This window comes from Galeopterus variegatus, unplaced genomic scaffold (genome assembly GCF_000696425.1).
Source record: "Galeopterus variegatus unplaced genomic scaffold, G_variegatus-3.0.2 Scaffold9206, whole genome shotgun sequence".
Classification (NCBI taxonomy): Eukaryota; Metazoa; Chordata; class Mammalia; order Dermoptera; family Cynocephalidae; genus Galeopterus; species Galeopterus variegatus.
In genome coordinates, this window is record NW_007735317.1 from 1,166 (window position 1) to 6,980 (window position 5,815).

The window sequence follows — 5,815 nt, forward strand, 5'->3', positions numbered from 1 at the left end:
ACTCATAAGTGGGAGCTAAAAAAATAAAGAAAGAAAGAAAGATACAACAATCACAGTGATTCCTTGAACTTTCAAAAGGAGAGAACAGAACTGAGGCCATCAGAGGTGGGAAAGGGGGAGGGAGGGGTTAGGGAGAAATTAGTAAAGGGCCACAAAAAATGTTTACATTGAGTAATGATGAAATAAAAAAATTTTTTTTTTTAAAAGGGCCAATATAGCCATACACAACCTATGCCTTCAACATTACTATGTGTCAGAGAATACTATGGACTTCAAAATACATTTACATAGAGGAAAAACTCCAAATTACAAGCTAATCCTAGAGTTCCTATCACCACTATATAACTCTTCACAACCACATCTCCAAAGGGTGCCTCTGTGCTTCTACTTAGCTATTTCCCTTCCAGATGCAGTGCCTTTCTAAAACTGCCACTTCTTCATATAGACTCTTCAGACTACTCCTTGCACTCTACACACAGGCTTACAGTGGAAAAATGAATTCTCAGCTGATGCAGGCAACAGAGCAAGGAGCAGAGTACAGGAAGTTTTTTTAAAAAACAAATCAAGTACAGGTAAAAATCAGGGCCAAACTCAACTGGGCATTCTATCCTCAGATTTAAAAAGTGGTAATAGTAGCAAGGAATATTTGGTGATAGCCTTCAATTTGTCTGTCTAATTGAAGCTCTATTTTATCCTGATTACCTTTATATCTACTCACTTGTTATCCTGATTATCGCCCTTTACATTCATCCTACTGCACACAGGTATTGATATTCAACACTGTATCCCACAGATATGTACAATCAGTTATGTTTCAATAAATAAAAAAAAGTACTGCTACCATGTGCTAATCATGTAACAGGATATTATGGAAAATATGTTGATGTAGTACCTGAAAGCAATAAGCCAGTCATTACCTGTTTCCTAGAAATGCAGATGGTCTTTACAGCTCTTACTTAGAACAAAGGAATGAAAGTTGGAGCAACAGGGTGGTATTCTGAACCACTGGAGTATAAAATAACTATGAGAGTAGGTTTGGTGAAACAATTAACACATATAGACTGGAAGAGCCATGCTATCAAGCAACAACTAAACTAGCAGTCAGGGAGAGCATATGTCATACATTTAAGTGAATGAAATAATGCATCATATATTGGATTGAATAATTAACTGCAAGATGATGTTAGAGTGGTCTCTGTATAGTGATAAAGTCAAGTAGGCTTTAGTAAGTAAGAACTCAAGCCTTGGTGTTAGACTATCTGACTGCCATTTACCAATAGCATGAGCTTAAGCAAATCACTTCACCTCTTTTTTCATCAGTGTCTTTGTCTGGAAAGTGAGCATAATAATAACATACCTGCCTTTGCTGAATACATGCACACACGTGCGCGTGTGCACACATACACACACACACTACTTAGAATGTAGTACCTGACACACACACAAAAGCCCTCAATAAATGTTAAGGTTCTTTTCTTCCTTTTTTAAAAAAGATTTCTTCTTATACTGCCGTAAGAGTGTTAGACAATTGCAAAGTTAAAGATGCTATATTAGGTTTGGTTTTTTTTACCAGCAAATATTTATATTAAAACAATTGACAATTCTAGCTTGTTTTGTAATATTTAGATAACTGTGTAGATTATTTTAGTTTTTTCCAGTGGTGATGATCATTTCATGATATATGTTTGAATATACTCATCATCTCATCCTTATCTGGCTTGTATTATACTTCAGAACTGTTTAAATTACATTTGGCCTTTTGACATTTTTCTTTTTGTTTAATAACAGTTTTTCTTCATCAGTCTATTTCATATGATTCTTAAAATCTCTTCTTTTGAGGTCTTTCTTAAAACTGTTGCTTAATATATAACCCTCTCTTCACTTAAGAACTTAATTCACTCTCATGAATCACCTAGAAAAAATACATTTAAATAAAAAAGACTTGTCTTTTTAAAATTAGAATGATTTATTTAGACTCCAAAGGATCCACTGTATAAGGTAGAAATAACACGTAAAAGTATTATTGGTATCTGATAAAGTTTAGTTGACACTGTTACCACTTGAAATTTGGATTTTTCTTCAGCACTTAAATGAATCTTAAAATATAGGTGTAAGATTTGTAGTTATGTGATTTAACTCATAAATGCTAATAATTATGCTGTTTCTGTCTTCAAAAATGAGACAGCAACCATTTATGAGAAAAGTAAAGAACATTTAAAAGATGGAACCTGCTTAGTGTTCATTCTGTTTGAATTTAAATCTCTGCTTTACTCCTACTATTAAGGGATAATTAGGATTACTTATTTTCTGTGACAGTGTGATTCATGGTTCATTTTCTGTGGAAAAGAGAGTGAGGTTTAAAAAGAAAAAATTGGTTAGAGCATGATTTTATAACACCAGGGTCAAGGGTTCGGAACCCCATACCAGCCAGCCGCAAAAAATAAAAATAAATAAAAATTTTAAAAAATTAAAGACATGACAGGAGGGGATCATTCCCCTAATTAAAGCAGGTGGTCTTTCAAAGTCCAGTCAAGGGCCACCTGCTCTAAATTGATTTTTCTTTTTGGAGGGGTAGTGGCTGGCCAGTTCAGGGATCTGAATCCTTGACCTTGGTTTTATAACATTGCTCTAAAAAACCGAGCTAACCTGGCAGCCCTAAACTGATTTTTTTGACAATTTTCAAAATTGGAAAATAGTAACTTTAGGGTTCTCAGGTCTCCAAAACGATTTTTATCATTTTTTTTAAAGGTTAACATGTAATGATTATGTTCCTATTCTTTGTTTTTATTTTGCTTAATCATTTATTTTAATAAAACGTAGATAATAGCATCTAGACTTTGAGCCTCTGCTAGAAAGTTATTAGGAAATTCTGTCAGTGTAGGGAATATAATATGCTTTTTAAATAGTTATCTGGCCTGTTCAGTTTTTTCATGGTTTAGTTATAAAAATTAGTTTTCCATGACTTTTAAGATAGTAATAGAAGGGCCGGCCCGTGGCTCACTCGGGAGAGTGTGGTGCTGATAACACCAAGGCCACGGGTTCAGATCCTATATAGGGATGGCCAGTTTGCTTACTGGCTGAGCGTGGTGCTGACCAACACCAAGTCAAGGGTTAAGATCCCCTTACCGGTCATCTTTAAAAAAAAAAAAAAGATACCAACACCAAGTCAAGGGTTAAGATCCCCTTACTGGTCATCTTTAAAAAAAAAAAAAAGATAGTAATAGAAGCCAAGATTTATTATATTGGATGATACATTTACTATAAAATCTATGTATTGCCTCTGATTAAAATATTAAATTTGGCTTCAATGAATCAAACCTCCAAGTAATATTTTTTAAAACTTTATGAAAAATAAATCAAGAAATGAACCATGGTCTGAAGCAAAACAAGTAGTGTTATTACTTTAATACACTTCTGTCTTTTCAGGCTCATGAGAGACTAGAAGATTCAAAACTAGAAGCGGTCAGTGACAATAACTTGGAATTAGTCAATGAAATTCTTGAAGATATCACTCCTCTAATAAATGTGGATGAAAATGTGGCAGAACTGGTTGGTATACTCAAAGAGCCTCACTTCCAGGTAAACTCTCCCTATTACTTGTCTCCCCAAGTCCCCTCCCTGTATTCCCAAGGTATTCTTTAGTAGAATAAGTTCTACTTAAGTAGAATAAGTTCTAAGTTCCAGTTTAAGGTAATGTTTTTTCTGAAGATTATTTAGGGCCATGTTTTATAAGTATGTCAATTTCAGTTTAAGTATTTTAATATCCTGATAGGCTGAGGATATATAATCAGACATATGTAAATGGTACACACTACATAAATGTACAGTGTCTGTCACAGATATTCATCACAATGAATTTTCCTTTGTGAGTTGAAGAAAGCAACAACCCTGATTCATCGTCAGAACACATGCTAGAGACATTTTCCTTACTGTGATAATGGATTTTTTTTTTTTCCTTACTATCACTATTTCCCAGTCCTTGGATTCAGTAATATATATTTTTAGGCAGTTGAAGAAAGCAACAACCCTGATTCATCGTCAGAACACATGCTAGAGACATTTTCCTTACTGTGATAATGGATTTTTTTTTTCCTTACTATCACTATTTCCCAGTCCTTGGATTCAGTAATATATATTTTTAGGATTACTTCTTAAGACGGGGACAGTCAGTGACCATAGAACAAAAGAGCTGTGTAGGGATAGAAGCTATTATTACATAACATACTCTCCACAGATACAAAAATAACCAGTGAAGAGTTAATCAGTTTAAAAAAGAAGAATCATTTTGGAAGAGAAAGGGAAATAATGTTTTTTCCTTTTTTATTGAAACATAATTTGTTGTACATGTTTGTGGAATACAGAGCAGAATATCAATACCCGTATGCAATATATCATGCTCAAATCAGAATAATTAGTATATTCAGCATTACACAGTATAATCATATTTTGTGGCCCTTTACCAATTTCTTGCTAACTGTTCCTCCCCTCCCCCTTTCCCACCTCTGGTGGTCTCAGTTCCATTCTCTCCATTTGAAAGTTTAATGAATTATTGTGATTGATTATCTTTCTTTCTTTTTTTATTTATTTTTTTAGCTCCCACTTACGAGTGAGGACATGTGGTATTTCTCTTTTTGTACCTGGCTTATTTAACTTAAAGTAATTTTCTATAAGTTCATCCATGTTGCTGCAAATGGCAGAATTTCATTATTTTTTATGGCAGAGTAGTAGTCCATTGTATACATATACCACATTTTCCTTAACCAGTCATCTGTCAATGGACATTTAGGTTGGTTCCAGCTCTTGGCTAGTGTAAATAGAGCTGTGGGAAAATTTTCTTATAAGCCTGTAATAATTAAGAAAATGTGATATTGGGGCAGTGTTAGAAAAATATACTAATTGAAGAGAATAGAGACCCCAGAAATACATCCAGCCATATATGGCAACTCAACTTATGACAGAGACATTGCATTGTAATGGAGAAAGGATGGTGCTAGGATAGAAGAATAAAGTGTCACCTGCTTTCCGCTGGAAATCTTAGCACTGAAAATCAAATGGCAATACCCCTTTACTCTTTCTCAGCCAGACTTTGTGACTCCCCAACAATGTTACTACAAAATATAAAGATTTATAGTGAGATGGTTCCTACGTTAATCAGTGTGCTACCTACCAAAAAATATACACATCAGAGACACCCTTTATGTAGGAACCAGTTGACTGAGTCCTTATAAGTCATGCTAAGGTATTTGTACTTTATCTTTAGGACAATGGGAAACCTTGGGTGGGGAGTAGGGGATGGGTTGGGTGAGTATTAACTCGGGAAAGGTCTGATTTGTGGAGTGAGATGGTGAAATACTAAGGCAAGAAATTGTGATGGCAGTATAGATAGTGAGACATAAGATTTTCAGCTTTTAAGCAGAAAATCAGCAAGACTTGGTGACTGGTTACATATGACAGTTGCAGAAGAAAGATGTGAGAAGTTGATAGAGACATGATTTCTGATGTAAACAATTGATGGACCATTCACTAAGATCAGGAAAACTCTAGGATAGACTGTTCCAGACATACTTATGTTAAGGTAACTGGCCATGTTACATTTGTGATACCTCAGAAACATCTGGGTGGAGCTTTCAGGCGTGCTATATATTTTTAATAAATATATAAAATTTAATAAATATAGATACATGAGTATAAATTACATAAGGTTTAATAAATATATAAAATTAGAAAATACCAACAAGCAAAAACAAAAATTAAAGACATCATCTTTGTATACCCAGATCACTGCTGTACTTACTGCCTATTCTGCTATTTCTTT

The 5,815-nt window shown here is 34.2% G+C and overlaps 1 protein-coding gene across 1 annotated transcript in view; it reads left to right on the forward strand.

Annotated features, from left to right (window-relative positions):
• Positions 1-3,424: 3,424 nt before the first annotated feature.
• Positions 3,425-5,815, forward strand: part of MPP6 (membrane protein, palmitoylated 6 (MAGUK p55 subfamily member 6)) — a 54,077-nt gene continuing 51,686 nt past the window's right edge. Inside the window, exon 1 of the mRNA XM_008593469.1 lies at positions 3,425-3,579. The gene's annotated coding sequence lies outside the window, so the exon portion shown is untranslated. The remainder of the gene's footprint in view (positions 3,580-5,815) is intronic.